Here is a 17,875-nt window from a genome sequence, read left to right on the forward strand (position 1 = left end):
TCCAAGCTCATTCTGCAGTGCAGATGCTTTTCCTGCTGCTGTCATCCCATTGGAGCATTCCAGGAACACACCTGGGAAAGTATGTGGTGGCTCTCAGACCCACGCCTATATTGTTTGGAAAGGCAACACCAAGAAGTGAACTCGAACCTGCAGCAGTGGGTGAGGACTGGAGCACGTACGCGCTACTCAGGGCTGGGACCCTCACAGCGCCAGAGCTGGCACGTTCACAATTTATAAAACTTGGCCTGCAACTTCTCTGCACTTGAGGTGACTACAAGATACAAAGTACAGTAATTATTTTTCATTCATTTTCCAGTTAGAAGTGCCCTAAATACTAAGAAGATTGGGCCACAGATCAGCGGCGAGGGGTCTTACAGCATGATGACAACAGTGTGAGTTGTGCGTCCCTCAGCATGGCACAGGGGCATTTGAGGGCAAGTGGGGGCACAAGACTTGTCTTGAAGGATTGTCCTGGGTAAAGAGAGTCAGTCTGGCTGGAGTGGATCCAAGGGTGAACAATCCTGCCTGCTGTTGCTTCCTTGAGAGAAAAATCTTCAGGAGAAAGTCTGGTTGCAAACTGTCACAAAGAAAGTGAGGGTGATCAGGGGAGCCCAGGAACCAGCAGGGAATGGTGGATAAGCCAAGCAGCTGATGCATGTCACACATGAAGTTCATGTGCACAGGTTGTATTCAAAACGTCTTTGACTTTATGAATGACAAAAAAGAATTCTGTGGTTTCTTGTGATGGTTATGGTTGGTTCCACTCAAAACCCAAACTACTTAATCGTTAACACTATGTCAACACTTACATCGTTTTCTCCTTCGAAAGATTAACAAGCTATGTTACATCTTTGTGGAAACTCACTATGAGTTTAACATTTATTCTACAACAATTCGTTATTGAGAAGAAAAAAAAAAAAAGCCAGTAAAAGTGGTTAATTGCCTGACCATTCTGTAATTGCCTTCTGTCGATACAAAACTCACTAGCCACGTGAATTCAAGGTAGATCACGTTTTGTTGCAAACAGGAAAATGCCATCACAGTGCAACACACAGTCAGGAACTAACTGGTTAATAACAGCTTTTATGTATAGCATGTGACCAAGGATACAAGATTAAAAACAGCGAAGTGGGCAAATATATTTCTTAAAGCCTCTGTGTGCAATAAACTACAAATGGAAAAAATAAAAAAAATAAAAAAAAAAAGTCACGATCCAGGGTGTTCTTGAAATTTGGTGAGGTTTTGACAATAAAAGAATCTAGAATAGATGGGGATGGAGGGGGTGAGGGGGCAGGTGTCTACATCTCTGCTTTAATTCCCTCCCAACCCCCCCAATACTAGAGATCAGTGTGTGTTTACCAGCACGAACCTATGATAAGTATGAAGCTAGAGATACCACAAGAAAGAAAAGTGAGTTTCCATTCACTACTTACAACCCACTGATTAGTTGATTCATTGCTTTTGCTCACAAGTATTTATCACCAATATTTAGTTCACATACACACACAAAAAAAGAACTGTTAGTATAGCAACACCTTTTCTCCAAGTAGGAAACTTATAATAAGCACTTCAGACTCAAGATTTATTTCAGCAAATTAAAAAGACATGAATAATACAAGCCATCTAGAAAGATATCATTCACATATGAGTGAATGGCAACCAGATATCCTACACTATTCAGAGCTCAAGAGAGAACTCAAAAATCCTCTGCCACATACACAAGGTGTAAAAGAAACCTGAAGGATGGGTGAAACCCCATCCCTGAAATCACAGTTTAGATTATCACTGCAAAGTCAGTTTTTCAATATGAACTCATACACCATCTGCCTCACTAAGTCCAGTAATATTTACAGTTTCAGTAGAAAGACCAAAACATGAACAGATCTTTTTTGCCTCTATCAGACCATTGCAATTAGGGATCAGCTATGAAAACTAATCTTAACTTCAGGCTACTGCAAGAGTTTGCCAGAGCTCATCGCTCATCACCAATAGATATAAGAGGCAATTACCGGGAAAACCTACCCCTCTCCCGCCCCCTCCCCCCCCCCCCCAAAAAAAAAAAAATAGTACTACTAAAACCATTCCTCCATCCTGATTTATTAAAGAACTCTCAGAACAACAAAATAGCGAATACCTCTTGCCTTCACAGCAGCCAAGTTGTGCAGGAGAGATGGTGCAGGCTCCCAGGCCCTGGCTGTCTACACACTCCTGTCTTCTGCAAGGCCAAAATGGCTGACAGGATAAAAAAAAATGAGTTCTTTCTCATTTTCAGCAGCAAGAGAAGGATGGGAACTTCAATATGCTTCGCAACTGCTTGGCAGAGGCCTGCCAGAGATGGCGCATCCCCAGAGCAGGACAGGGACATTGACTTGGTCAATGCCAGCCCTTCCCTGCACCTGCCAAGGGGAGGCCCAAGGCATGTAGTGCTCTCCTTCTCAACATTACCACCAGTTTCATGTTTGCCAGATTTGCACGTGTCTTTTTCCTGTTTACTTTTTCACAGCTAAGTTGCAGTATTACTAGTTCCTTCCTGTGGTAGTTACATACCTCCCTTCTGTCATGACATTCATGATGAAACGCATCACAGTTAGCAAATCAAATCAAATGTTTTTTGAAGAGCTCATCCAACCAGAAGTTTTATCACCTGCTCCCACCCACAATAAGGCACTGTCTGTCCTTCCTTCAGCAAGACCTGCAACGGCCTCCGCTCCGTGTCTATTCCTGGCCTCATTTGTCCTGAGGCTCCATGCTCCTGATCAAAGATCCAGCTCACAGATTTTGATTTGGTCTTTCTGCACTATTTTGGCTCTGACTTGACAGCTCAGTGACCTGGCAAAGCTACTTTCCATCCTGAATGAGAACTGAAAAAGAAGACTTGGAGGTGTGGATGTTCCAGCTCTGGAGATTTCAAACAGTGCCACCTACCAAGTCCCAGAAATCTTCACTCTTCCCAGTCACTTCTCAGATTCTCTTAATTGCACTTGTATCTCCAAAATAGCTAGGTTACAAATATAAAAACCTCCTAAACTGAAGAACAAATTTCTGATATATTTAAATAACAAGTCACTCTAGTGCCTGTAGAAGAAAATTGCTGTTTTAGTGAGGCCCACATAAACAATGGTTTGAGCTCCCTCTGCAGGCTCTGTGTCTGTAATTAACGAAGAAATCTTTTTCCCACGGCCATGCAGTCATAAACGAATAATGATGATGTGCAGAAACAAAAATGTTTTGACAGGATTTGGCATGCGAGTAGTCGAAATTATCATTGATGTTGTTCTTTAAATGAGACATTTGGGGCAAATTCTGGTCTAGTGTAAACAGGTGAACTCCATTGCAGCAAAAGGAGTGCCAAATACTCTGCTTAGAAATGGGTTTAGTTAGTTTTGTGTTTGTTGGGTGGCAACTTAAATAAGTAACGATAACTAACCACAAGAGCTAGTACCTGGGGAAAGCATAAGGATAAAAGAGTACTACCAAGATAGAATAGCAGAAAGAGATATTTAAAAGATTAACTTTTAACTTTAACTAGTAAAGCAGATTATGCTACTGCACCAGGCTTACACTGATTTAGTGGTATAGAGTATATGGAGTGTAGGAAGCATTAAACTCACAAACAGAGACTTCTATCCCAAGAATCACCAGATCTGAACACTCAGAAGCTAATTCAGCTCTACGTTTCATTGGAGCCACTATCTAATGGGATTTCATACAGGATTAGGCAGAAGTGTGGATTTCTTTGACATTTCAAGTCCAGTCATTAAAAAGAAACCTTCTTTTTCAAGCTGATAACCCCCTTTTTCCCTTTACACATTAGGAAAAAAAAAAAAAAGGCATTTACAGGAAAAAAAAATGGAAAAAGCTATTCAGATTACACAGTGATAAGGATTTAAAAGAGAGAAAATGTATTCCATAAACAAAACTACACAATAATGTTGAATTGAAACTTCCATTGTATTTCAGCGCTGCTCTAGTTCTGCTTGCACACTCACGTGTGAAAACCACAAGAACAGCAGTTAACAATGCAGCAAAGTTCTCCTTTAACAGCCACAGACATCAAAAATACCAAACATGCAAAAATATTAGAAAACACAGTAGTATCACAAGATTCAGCCTGTATCTTTCACAGTGAAAGAAAAAGTAAGATTTGGGCTAGATAGAACTCAGCGATAATAGAAGACACTGTTTCACATTTCTCATTAATCACATGTAATTGATATTCAGCCAAAATTTTCCCTCATTTCAACTGTTTACATGTCATATTAGGCTCCTTTCCTATTCTTATATCTTTGAGGCCTACGCATGTTAACAGTTTTAGATAATTGTCCTATTTTTGTACTGCAGCCTTTTAGAGGTTTGACTATCACAGTGTGGAGACATATAATTTCTGGCATGCAGAAGAGCTCTCTTAACTACAGCAGCTCCACTCTGCTCATCAGCCTGTACGCAGCTAAGACCCTATTTCTCCAACACATTTTTTTTCTACTTGTTGACATGTACTGTATGAAAACCAACTGGCAGCCAGATACTAGTGATGCTTTCCAGGAAATAGTACTGGGACCAACACCATTTAAAATCTTTGTTAATAGCCTGGGCAACAGAAAGGAGTTCACCCTCAGCATATTCATGGTTGGTACCAAACTCAGGGACTGGGTGGGATGTGAAAGCAATATATGGCTGCCATTCAGAGAGAGCTCAGTAGGCCAGCAGAGTAAGGTGATGAAAAACCTTTTCCAGAACCTCATCAAATGCAAATGTGAAGTACTGCAACTAGGCAGGAACAACCCCATATTAGAGGTGAGGTGTCAACAGGATACACAACAGCTTTCCAGAAGAGGATTTGAGGAGTCCTGATGGACAAGTTGAATATTAGTCAGCAAGTATCCTTGCAACTAAGAAGGCTTGCTGTATACCACATCAGCAGAAATGAGGTCATTGGGTCAAAGGAAATGTTTTACTGTCTGTTCAGCACTTGTGACACTGCATCTGGAGTACTTTCTGTGCAAGACACCAACATACTATGCTGAGTCCAACAGAAGACCATCCAGGTGTCAAAGGAGTGAAGACGTCATACGGGGTACGGGGTTTGATCAGTCTTCAGGAGAGAAGGCTATGTAAGGATACCTCTAGTGTCTTACCACTCCTAGTGGAGCCAGAGGTGCACAGTGACTGGACAAGAGGCAATGCACAGAAGTTGCAACACAGGAATTTCTGATAAGATGACAGGAAAAAAATCCTCACAGTGAAGTGATCCAACACTGGAAGAGGTCTCCATCCTCAGATATTCAAAATCAGCTAGGGAAGACCTCAATCAGCATGATCTAAGTCAACTGTGCTTTCAGTGGGGGATGGAAGTACATCACTTCCAAAGGGCCTGTTCTACCTAAATTCTGCCAGAAGCCCATGATTTTATCCAGTACAGTAGTAATCCTGTCTACATGGAATTTGAGTACTGTAGACATTACCTGAGCCATCTCTGGCTGTCACATGCAAAGGCCAGAGGATGTAAAGCAGTGTTTGCAGAAGTTCCCTATGCATGCACAGGCCAACTCTCACAGTTACTCAGTATGCATAGCAACTCCGACAAACTTGGAACGCACCAGACTTTCTGCACGTGCTCAGATCACTGGTCCAGCATATGCAAAGTAAGTCACGTCCCATGTATTAGCCAAGACAAACTTTGTGCAGCAGTTCTATACTGAAACTTCATCTGTTAGTTCTATGCTTGCATGGGCCTGCAATGTGAAGTGCAGATCAAATCATTCACAGCTAACCTGGGTATCATTGCACAAGTATGAATAACACTGTTTTGCTAACATCTCATTCTTATGCTGCATCTATTGCAACACTCTAGAACATCTGTTCCAAACAGCTTTAGATGTGGCTTAAAAAATCTATTGCATCTAAAAAGTAGTCAAACTATACATATACGTTAAGTTCTTGAATCATCATTAAAAAAATCTCCCTGCAACCTCTCATGTTTGTTTTGGTTAACTAAGGCTCAGACTCAAATGGAATATTTTACCTGTAGTAAATCATAGTTACAAATTACATAGCTTTACATTACAGTTTAAAAATCATGAACCATTAGTTATCGACCTGGTGATCTTACACCCTGCTTATAATAGCACCCACATTTTGTAAGGCATTTTTCATCAGCAAGTCAGTATCATTATCCCAATTTTTTAACAGATGAAAAAACTGAGGCATGAAATAAGGAACTGATTGGACCAAGGCCACATAGGAAGCCAGCAGCAGAGACAGGAATAAAAACAAGGTGGCCTAAGATCTACTGCAGTGTGCCCCACTGTCATTTCCTCACCCCAATGTCTCTTTTGTCTAGGTTCCTGCAATTCAATTTACCCTCTCTTGAATATATTAACTTATTTTGAGGCAAAAATATTCTAATTTTCTGGTTCTCTGACTACAACATCCATTGTGGTCTTTATAGGTACTCAAGATACCACTGTTGATGGCTAAAATATGAAATAAAAGATACGGCATATGAGATATCTTTCTAAGATCAATTTAATGGTGACAGAACTATGATTTCCTTACAGACAGTTATTGTGTGCTGAAAGCTTTTCTTACTCTTTTAGCACTGTTAGTGGTGATTACTCTAACCAATTTGGTTAGACCTTCTTTGGTCTTCACTAACATGCTCTATAGTAGTACTCTGGATAATTAATTAAATAAGAGCATACCCGGCAAAAGGATTGGGAATTCACCAGTTATTACCTTACCATATTATTTATAGTCCTCCTAACAAGATTTGGATACTAATTAATTTTGGGGGTTGTCTTAACAAAATACTTTGCCAAAATCTATAACCAAATTGTGTGTGTGGGGGGGGGTGTTTTGTTTTGTTCCTCATTTTGCTCACTGGATCTGTAATTCTATCAATAAAATAATTGAATGTATTGGACAGAAAAGATGACAAATTTTTCCAACACCAAAGCTGCTTAGAATCCAGAGTGTCTCACTTGGAAGTCTAGAGGCATGACTACCCTCTGCAGTTAAATATAACACAAACCATCAGCATTCAAGCTAGCTGCAGAATGGAACTCAGAAACTCAGCAGGGCTTTTCAGCATTAATACCAAAATGAGCGTCTCTGCATGGACATACAGCTGTGCTATGTAGAAGTACTTGTGTGGATCAGTACTAGCTCAGGTAGAATGAGCATGTACTACATCACTTTCCATTGTACAACACAAACACACTGAAAGCATTTTTGAAAGACAGTCTCAGTTCCCACAGACAAGTTGCTAAACAGCAATTAAGTGCCTGAAATACCAGGTGGCACTGAAGCCTCTAAGTCTATGAAAGTAATCCAAAGCTTTGCCTCCCTGGATGAAAAGACGTCACTTAAGTGCCAGAAGTTCTGCTACTGTATGTACAGAGAGGCACCACTGTGATAGCCCCACATGCTGAAGGCAGTTAGTGATTCACAGATTTGCACATAGGACCCTTCAGAGCTGCAAAGTTTGCAGGGATTATGCCTAGCAGCCATGGAGAACAGTGCACTGAGCACAAAGCACAGCAGCATGGGTACCCCTCTTCAAAAGCACGGTGAGCAGAGGAGTTAAAACTGTGAAAAAGCTGTAAGCCTTTCAATAAATGCTGTGCTGCCCTGCAAAATGCCAGGTATGACACAGTAAACAAAAATGTTACTGAGTATCAAAGTAACTATATAGCTTCTGGAGCCTAATGCAAATACGACTCTGTTGTAATCTGATTCATCAAGATATTCAAAGCGTGTTCACAACTTTTAAGTTCCCAAATATTTCCACCAGCTTCACTATGAATAGTCAGTCCCCTGAAGTTTTCCACAATGCTGGACAGAGGACACTTGAATGCACTTACTTGGAACTGATACTTGAAACAGTACTACTTAAAACTTCAACATACAGGTAGAAATGTTGCAGTAGTTGCAGTAGTTCTTCACTTTCTCTTTAATTCAAAAAGGAAAAGAAGTATTGATAGGAAAGAAATTGCACCTTGAAGATTGAAAAGGAGTTCTGCAACTTTTCAATCATTTTGCAATAATAAGTTATAGTTTTAACCAAGTTTGACTTTTAAATCACTTTATTTTTTTCTTTAAACAGCAGGCAGATCCTAAAAAAAAACACATTGCCTATTCCACCATAACATTTAAGAATTTTCACTACAAATATGTTGCATTTGTCATGCTCTAATTCTTATTTTTTCACAAAAGAAATGGAACATCTCCCGGACAGATTAGAAAAGATGTACTTGCAAGTGGTATTTTCTACGAGGTCTTTGGAACACCAAAGAGTTTCAAAGGCATAGCTCATGGCTGTCTCTTACCTACTGATAAAGACAGTACCAATTCTAGGCTAGAATAATAAATGAAATATGGAAGATGAAGAACAATGAAAAAAAAAAACAGTGCAAAGCCAAACTTTCTGAAGAGTGAGGATAAAATGAACACAAGTGAATTCTAGCATGTGATGGAAAAAAAAAATCACAGATGAATGTAGAGATATGACCTAGAGAAACAAAGAAAAAACAGCAGTTACACGGAATTCATTTCCTTTATAAAAACTGCATCCTCACTCAGTTAAAAATTGAATGAAATTAAAAATGCAATATTAAAAAGAAGAAAACTAAGTTCTGAGGAAGATGTCCAGATTTTGTCCTGCAGGGAGTAAGAATTGCACTTGTACAAGAGGCACCATCTAGCTAAACCCTGTTCTTTATGGCCCAAATCTTTTGCGATCACTCCAGTTCATCACAGGAATTGACATGATAAAACACATATGTAGGCACATCTATTCTACCTACAATGTAGGTACTTTGTAGGTAGAATACTGAGTATTTGTTACTCAGAGGAGGGTAGAATGGGGTATCCTCATTTGTTACTCTCCTCTGAGTAACAAATGAGGATACCTCATTTCAGGAGTTGGACTTGATGATCCTTGTGGGTCCCTGCCAACTCGGGATATTCTATGATTCTATGATACCTGATGAGTATTTTATATGAAAATGACATTAGTCTGATGACTTTCTTTTTGAGCTTTGATTAAGCTTTATAACAGCTCAAAGTTCTGGCTGTTGTCCTTTCTTTGAATGCTCGTCAGGCTTAGTTCTACTTAGTTTCTCAACTCCTATGGGATCCTAAGGATCCAAAGTCACCGTTTGCTGCCACTTCCAGGGATTCAGTAGCTACATCTTTATCAGAAAATCAAACACAGCCCAGAAACATTCTTGAGCACTATAATATGAACACCAACATTTAGAATTGTTAAAATTGTTCTTAAAATGCTTTTCGCTTATGCCAACTAGCACTTTTTTAGACAATCTGCAGACACAGCACAGAAGTGAGAATGTTTCAGGAACCATTCCAAACAAGCAGGTGGATCTCACCACAAATTGCTTTGCAAGCTCAGAGAATCTACAACAAAAATATCAGCTGTTCTGTGTAGTGGGAATGATCCTGGATATGTCTTATTGAACATTGTAGGAACAGCGTAAAAATCCACTCTTCAGTATCTTTCTTTTCCATTGATCCAAGTCATCCCCTTCTGATAATATAGTGGAAAACATTTTTTTTTTTTTCTAAAACCTAATAGAATCTAACCTTCATATGATCTTGCAGTGTACCTGACTGATCAGTTATCCTGCTATTGCCACAGAACTTGACACCAGCTGATGGCTATCCAGTTGTTAGCCTCATGTTGGAAGACCAAAGGAAGATTCACATCCAAAACACTCCAGCCAATTCAACATACAACTGGAAGCAACTGGAAGAGATTATTATTTAATAAAATAGCACTGAATTGAGGAGTTAAAAAGTGATTTGGGGCTCTCCGTACTTCTTTTCTAATCTTGGATATCTCAATTTCTTATATAAGAAGAGCAGGTAGGAACTATGGCTTAAACATCCTTGAGTATAGTATATGCTGAAGAGAAGTTTAAAGTTTGTTTGAATCAAACTTACTTTCTCTCAAAATTTATGATGGAAAACAGATGAGTCTGGTAGCTTCTTGGACCTTCCACTATGGGTTTTAAGGCATGAGGAAAAAGAGTATCTCTTTGTGATCCAAGCATTCATTGGAATGGATTTTTCATCTATTTTTAACAGTAATTTATCTAATTGCTCTGCATTATGCTACAGCACATAATGTTAAACTGCATTTTTTCATGGCTGCATTACAGTTTCAGACATTTTATTACATAATCTACGATGACATTTCACTTACTGTATTCATCCTTCAAGAACAATGCAAAAATGGCTACAACAATGCAAATCCAGTTTTCATATCATGCCTACTTAGGATACAGGGATAATAATATTATACCATACTTATTAGTGCTTTCTCAGTCAATATGTTATGATATACTGAATTCTCTGTGTCATGGGGCTCAGTTACTTAGATTTGGCAGTCAGATGAAATCACAAGACAAAAACCAGGCTAATCAAACATAAACATGATTCCAAATTTTTGTTGACTGCATTTATCCACTGTTAGGGCTGGCATCCCACTCAGAGGAGAAAGGTAGAGAAGTTGTTGAAAAAGACTGAAAAAGACATGCTCTTTCTACTTTCAGTTTAAAAAAAAAAAAAAAAAAAGTTTGGGGAGGGAATGCTCTTTAAACTTTATTGTATTTATATGAGTGACCTGATTTTTAAAAGTATTACTGCCTTTGAGTGGTAACACAGATGTTTACATGTAAAGCTGTATTTGAGATATGATACTTAATCATGTGGAGCACAGTAGGATCTTTGTTAATCAGGTATGAGATGCATAAAATGTGCAAGTGAAACTGGATTGCATGGCATAACACTGTAGTGGCCATTTTGCTGTATAAATTGGTTCCTAAATGTTACTAATACTGGATCAAACATCCCATTCTAAAAAGTATGCACAGATTTCACTCGTTATTGTATACTCACAAAATCCCTAAATTCCTACAGCCCTCTAAAAGATTGTGTGTCAGCATCAGCTGTATACCTCTTTGATTTATGTTTTGAATAAATTGACATGTTAAACAGAAAAATAAAAAAATCAGTTTCTTTTAAGAGAAGGGGCAGCCTTCCTACAACTAGTTCTTTTTTTTTTTTACCTATTATCTCAACAGATCCTCAAGTGAAAGCCTAACAGAAGATACTAGAATCAGTTCCTTGTAGCATCTCCTCCTTTTTCCCTGAAGATAATCAAGGACAAGGTAGCACGAGGTAATTAGCTGCAAGTATCATTAGCTGCCTGAATCATCTCCAGGACTGATACTGAGCTCCTGCAGGCAGCCCTGGCTTACAATCGGGGACTCCCAGGGAAGAAATTTCAACACAAGAAAGAGGCCCTACACTGGGGAAGAAGGAGCCATGCATATGAATGACTACTCTTGTCCTGCTGATAGGAGAACTCCTCAGTATTTCCAGCTCCATACTTCTGGGGTAAAGCAGCTTACCCCAGAAGGAATACCAGCTTGTTGCTTTGACCTCTGTCTTTTACTTTTCGGTGTATTGACAAATAGCACTGTTGTCTCAAAAAGCTTCTGTTTAATAATATTAGAAAAAATGTGTCTATTTTTAAATAAATACTTAGGGAGTATTCACATCAATGGAAGTAAATAATTTCCCTGTATTTGTCATTAATAACATTGATGGATAAAGCATTGCATTGGAGATGGAAAAATCTGAGTTTTGCCCAGCTGGCTTATACTCCATTTTACTATATTATTGATGTCAATGCCTGTTTTGAAACTGTAAAGCAGTTTCAAAGAGGCAAGCTCATAATTCGCTTAGATATTTCCACAAAATGTTCTAATTCTCAAATAACTCAGAACTCCTGAAAATGACACTTAAATATGAAGTTAAGAGTTTAACTTGGGACAATGGAATTAATAGTTTTCTCCATCTCTAAAAGAAAGTGTTCTGGGTTTATAAAGCAATTTTATTTTCTTGGATAAGAGGCTCTGCATGTGCTACAAATTCTTATTTACTACCATTTAACTGGTTGCCATTTTTGCATTTTACACAGTAAGTCTTCACAAATAACATAAAATAGCAGGGCAACATAGACAATAAAACCAACTTTATACCTAAATATAGTCAAATTCAGTAGAAATTTTTCAGAATGTATAGAATAATGTTAGAAAAGAATTTTACAATTGTCCATGAAAAAATAATTATTTAGTTTTGTACATCTAATTTCAATTCAAGTGATACACATAAGAACATATTATTAATCCTGATGCAAACCCATGAATCTTATCAATAGTTATCAGGGTGTGAAAACCTAGACGCCACCGTTGTTAAAATGAAGAATATGGCTCATATGTAATTTCACATTTACTTTAATGCATTAATACTACTACATCTTACCAGTAGGCAGCACTGTTACATCTTTTTAGATGTTAGCAATGTTAATGACATACAGTGCCATCTGCAACTTTCTACATAATATCTGACCTTTACTTCCATTCAACCCTCATTATTTTTTCTTCACGCAGTGTTTCTATCTCACAGATTTTATTTCATAAAAGAAAATAAGAAGAAAATCAAAATGCTTGAATATTTTTTAGCACATCAAAAATGGGAAATGGATATCGGAATGGTATATTGGATTGAATTAATCAATTACCATAACTGTCACTATTTAAAATGTGGCAATATCTATATCAAATGATGAATTACCTTAGGCAAATATCTCAGTAACATAAATTATTCATTTTAGTATTGATTTGATCATTTAGATCTTTAAGACACTAAAAGAAAAAAATTTATAGAATAAACAATGGTCCTGATCCTGAAAACCCTTATTTGAATGAACAAATCATGAGCCTTCAATTATGAGTCTTATCTTCAATTATGAGTCTTATCTTAAACTGGGCTGTCCTTCTCAAGGACTTAAACTGTAAAATTCAGAACAAATTAGTGTTATAAAAAGAATAATCTGCTGTTATGACTGTTTTATAGATAGCCTCATAATATTTTTACTTGGCTATCTTTAGTTTGTTGCACAAACATGCATAATACCCTAATAACTGATAATTTTCAGTTTTTCCATTCCATAGAGTTTTTATCATCAACTAATTGGACTTTGATCTTACATTCACTAAAAATTAAAATTCAATGGTGAGTTCAATGGGATTTTTGAATGTACAAGAAAGGATGAATTTTGTGTCGAATATACATGTACCCAGCTGCAAAGGTTATTGGCAGGGGTTAATAAGTATATTTGCAAAGCACAGATAATGAATACTTATATTAGAATAAGTATCTATTATATATAAATACGTTATAAATATATACATATACACATATGCACACGTGTGCTCACAGACACACACATATTTATATGAGCAAAAGATTAAAAAGAAATAGTGTTCTCTTAGTTCATTGGTAAACAATCTATACTAGCTTACACATCTTAGCAGTACCAAAGATTTTTTTTTCACTTTCTGTCCTACTTTCACACCAAAATTATAATTTCATATTTCATAAAAAGGCACAGAAACGTAAAATGGGCCAACATCAAAATATAACAAGGAAGCAAAGATAAATTAGAGGAATTCTTTGGTTCTTTCACTAACTAATCAGAGATATACAGAAAAGGACCTTTTAAGTTTAATGATACCTGCTCATTAAATGATGCTAAACACTAAAATACCACGAACAGCAGGGAATTTCAGTTTACATTAGAGAAAAAAATAAAAGGGTAAAAATGACTGAAGTTGGTCAGTTCAAGCTGATAGGGCACTTCAAATGAATAACAGAAGAATAAAAGAGACACTCTAGGTTAAATTAGGTTCTCCTATGCCTTTTCTTGAAAGTGCTTAACTTCACAAATTTTATTTGAATTAACTAACCTGCCAAAATCAAAGACTTGAATAGGGGTAAAGTTAAACAAGCAACTATACTTCACAGTAAGTTTACCCATTAAACAGCAGATAAAACCTCTGCATAAGAAAAGACGGGGGAAACAGTTTCAGAATGTGCATTTTTTCCTTCTCTAGTCAGGGAAAATGTCATCTCTTTCATACTCTTGAAGTAAAGCTGTACTTTAGAATAAAATTATTCAGATATGGAACTTAATTCTTCTAGTAATTTATTTGTAAGATTTATGTTTTTCTAAGTTCAGCACAGTTTTCTCTCTCTCCACTTGATACATGTAATACTTGAGTATTACCATTTTAGTATGGCTTTAAAGATATTAAAGAATTAATAATACAGTATTACCTGACTAATATCATTTGCAAATACACTGTAAAACATTTAAAGGAAAATAAGCCATTTGAAGAAATTGCCAAGGTTGGGAAAAACAAATCAAAAAGCAAAACAGTTGTAAATAAGAAAGCTGCTTCAAGTCTTTCTCAAAAACACATGACATCCTCTATGTTAATTTCCTTGGAAGGTGATTATATTTATAATAAAAAGAATAAAAGAGGAGAGTTCCTTTGTGTGTGTGTGTGTGTTAGCAGCTCTAGCACACTAATAAAAATACATATTTGAAATATATTCAGTCTTATTCAATCTGTTCATAATGTTTCCGTATTTTTCCTTTCCATCCTTAAATTTAAAATAAATAAATAAATAAATAAATAAATAGATCCAACTTTACTAAGCATGTGAACTCCTTATAACATACAAGTTTCCACTGCAAGAACTCCTGACCTGGAACTGGATCTGGGCAGGCTGTACAACCACTTGAAAGACTCTGCTGTAAGGTCAACCTGCACTGACTAGCACTTTTAAAAAAATTATTACACACAACACTTCTAGATTTATTAAGTGATTTTAGCTAGCATTTTAGCACTTCGGGAGATGAACAGAGTTGGAGAAAGAATAGAATAAAGAAGCAAAAATGTATTTGATGAAATTTGGAGTGTACACAACCAGCAAGTTACTCTACCAATCTGAGCCTGACTTGGTCAGCCTGAGCATCTCTGTGCCTTTGTGTCCTTCCAGGACCCTTGCCCTCACAGCCAAATACTTGGCCTGAGGCTGTAACATGGAATTGGGACGCAAGAGCTATGATTTATGTGGCTTACAGAAAAATGATTTTGGATTTGATTTTCAGAGATGATAACAAATCGTGGTTACCAATTGCATCTCAAATCCAACCCTTTGATCCCACCAAACGAAATTTTAACCCATAAGATATGGATAGTGTCTTTCTACCTCACCATGGGATTGTGAGATTATTCTCACAGCTTTGACACACTCCACGTATTGTAAGCATAGCAGGAATACAGACAAATACAAACCCAAATTAAGAAGTTCAGATGTTTGTTCTCTTTGGTCGATTTGCTTGGCAATGGATACATAAGACAGCTAGACAAAGGGGATGAATCCATGCCTCCATTGGGGTAAGAGCTATCATCTGTTAAACACAGTAACAGGTGTAGAATAACAGCATATGAAAATATCAGTTATATGAATATAAGAAAGATCTTGCTCTAGAAGATTTGCGATAAAATGTCAAGAAAAATTAAGGACAGAGATGAGATAAAGTATATAAATACTGTGAGAATAATTGTGACATAGGATACATTTTTCCCTGCTTTAATTGTTACTTCAACATTATTGTTAAGAAAATGAATAGTTTATTTCCCGTGACAAAAGTTAGGCAAATCTCTTGGCACTTCCAACCTATCTTACACTATCCATCAAGGAACAATCTCATGTGTATGCTCAGAAGTACATAAAGGCTCTTCTACAGTTCATTGCAAACAGCTAAGCTTACTATAGCATAAAGAACAGTGAATTAAGTCTCCCCACATCTTAGAAATACAGTCAGAGCTACCAAGGAGATGGCAGCTCAAATACAACTTTTTTTTTTTTGTTCACACCTGCACCTGGTTAACTCAAGTGAATACACCCAAGCATCCTCCATTTGTATGAAACTCAGCAGTCAAGAACTTCCTTAGAGATGGTCCTCCCAGCAGCATGCATCTGAAAAAAGACTTGTCTGCACTCTATACCTGTTTTCTTAAGTCATTCCAGGTAACACTGAAGAGTGTTTCATTATAAAGGCAGAGCATGAAAAAGATGAAATAGCATTACTAGTCTCATTAAGCTGAAAATGGTACAGTATTGCAGAATTAAATTTAGGAAGTTACTGCTGTTGTTTGTGTGTGTGGGGGGGGGGTTGTTTGTTTTTCATTCATTGAGAGGGAAGGAACAGATCTGATCTTTTTGTGGTCAACAACATCATGAGGAAAACAACTTTTTAATTAGGAAATGTAAAGTTGCAGAAGATAAAGGAAATAAGCAGTTAGAACAAGTTGTCCTTCCTTGTTAGGAAAACTAGCAAAGGATTACTTAAGATTAGTTAGTCATCTGTAATATAGCACTGATGATTACATAAAATTACAACATCAGATACGCTAAGTTAGCAACTTATCCATTTCACTAATAAATACAGGTGAGAACAAACAGGACAATGTTATCTTTGTTCTCATTAATATGTTTATGACAAGTGGCTGGAGGCAACTGAGGGGGCCCCACAGTTGTAGATGTCATATAAACCACAGCAACACCACACAGACAACAAACAGCTGATAATCTGATCAAAGACATGATGTGGAATATTTTAAAGAAATTTTATCCTTTCCTTAAGTTGCCCATTTTATTCTACCTATTTTTGCATGATGCCTTTCATGCCATTCAAACTCTAATTAATGTCTTTAAATAGAATGTAAAGATTGGAAAAAAATCACCAATCCATTGATTATGTCCATGCCTACTTGCCCAATAATGTTTATTTTAACTAAGTTTTGACAGCAATGGCTAACTTTTAGAGCCCAACAACCAACAGACCAACAGGTCTAAACTAGACATGCTGGAATGTCTGCATATAATGTAGATTATATGAATGAGAAATTCTGTTTCAGGTTATTCTTGCATCTTTCTATCATTTTACTTCATTACCTTGTTTTTCCTACTATATATTGGAATTCAGTTTATAACTACACAATTGTTTGTTGATCCTATTATTAATTTACTAATTTCTTATTATTATTTTTCTCCTTTGTCTAACTTGGTCACTCTGATAAAGAGGATGCTTATTGAAAGAATAACATAAAGCATTATCTTAAAACAGCCTGGTCAATATAATGGCCACATTAGCAACACTAGGGATTGTAATCATTTTTCCTCTCACTCTCCCCACCATTATTTACTTGCTTCCTGCACAAATTCTGAAATAATTTAAACTGTTTACAATCTAGATTTTTTGTAATAGTAGGAAGTGAATGCAACCTTACAAAATCAAAAAAGTCATGTCTTTGTACATATGTCAATGTATTGAAGCTGGCCATTGAGATTAAGAATGCACACAATGTCCTCAGTTCCTTTAAATGCAAGAGAAATGTCAGAAACTTATCTAGGAAAAAGTACAGATGAGGTGATACAGAGGCTTATTTTATGCTGCTTTTAAATAACTTTATCAGAAAGTAGTATTTGACCCTACTAAAAGCAATCAGAGTCCAGAGATTGTCTTTGAAAGCTAGTATTTCTCAAGTTATCTAAAACTTCAGTTTGTGATTGCACTTCTTTCCATAACAACTAGAACAACAACAACAACAAAAAAAGACAGTGGATTATTCATCAGCATTTATTTTGATTAAAAAAAAAAAAAAAAAAAAGCCAAGTTACACATTTTGTGTAAGGATGTCTTGCCTTAAGGACATCCCTTGACATGTCTTGAAAGTTCAGCAATGACCAGTTTAGACTAAGAATATGCTTAAATACAAGGGAAAAAACTGTCTGCATTATTTGGACTTCACATTTCAGGAAGAAATATGAAGGTAGGATTCACATAAAACATTTAAATTTAGGTCCTCACATGTATTCCCAGTTCCTAACAATCTGCTACAACTGCAAAAAATCCTAACAATCTGCTACA

The 17,875-nt window shown here is 36.8% G+C and overlaps 1 protein-coding gene and 1 long non-coding RNA gene across 15 annotated transcripts in view; one reads left to right on the forward strand and one right to left on the reverse strand.

Annotated features, from left to right (window-relative positions):
- LOC118170972 overlaps nt 1-14,482 on the forward strand; it is a 17,950-nt gene extending 3,468 nt beyond the window's left edge. The window contains exon 2 of the long non-coding RNA XR_004752975.1: nt 11,103-14,482. This is a non-coding gene — a long non-coding RNA (uncharacterized LOC118170972). The remainder of the gene's footprint in view (nt 1-11,102) is intronic.
- Nucleotides 1-17,875, reverse strand: part of FOXP2 (forkhead box P2) — a 438,294-nt gene that overhangs the window by 215,874 nt on the left and 204,545 nt on the right. The gene's annotated exons all lie outside the window — the stretch shown is intronic.

This window comes from Oxyura jamaicensis, chromosome 1 (assembly GCF_011077185.1).
Source record: "Oxyura jamaicensis isolate SHBP4307 breed ruddy duck chromosome 1, BPBGC_Ojam_1.0, whole genome shotgun sequence".
Taxonomy (NCBI): domain Eukaryota; kingdom Metazoa; phylum Chordata; class Aves; order Anseriformes; family Anatidae; genus Oxyura; species Oxyura jamaicensis.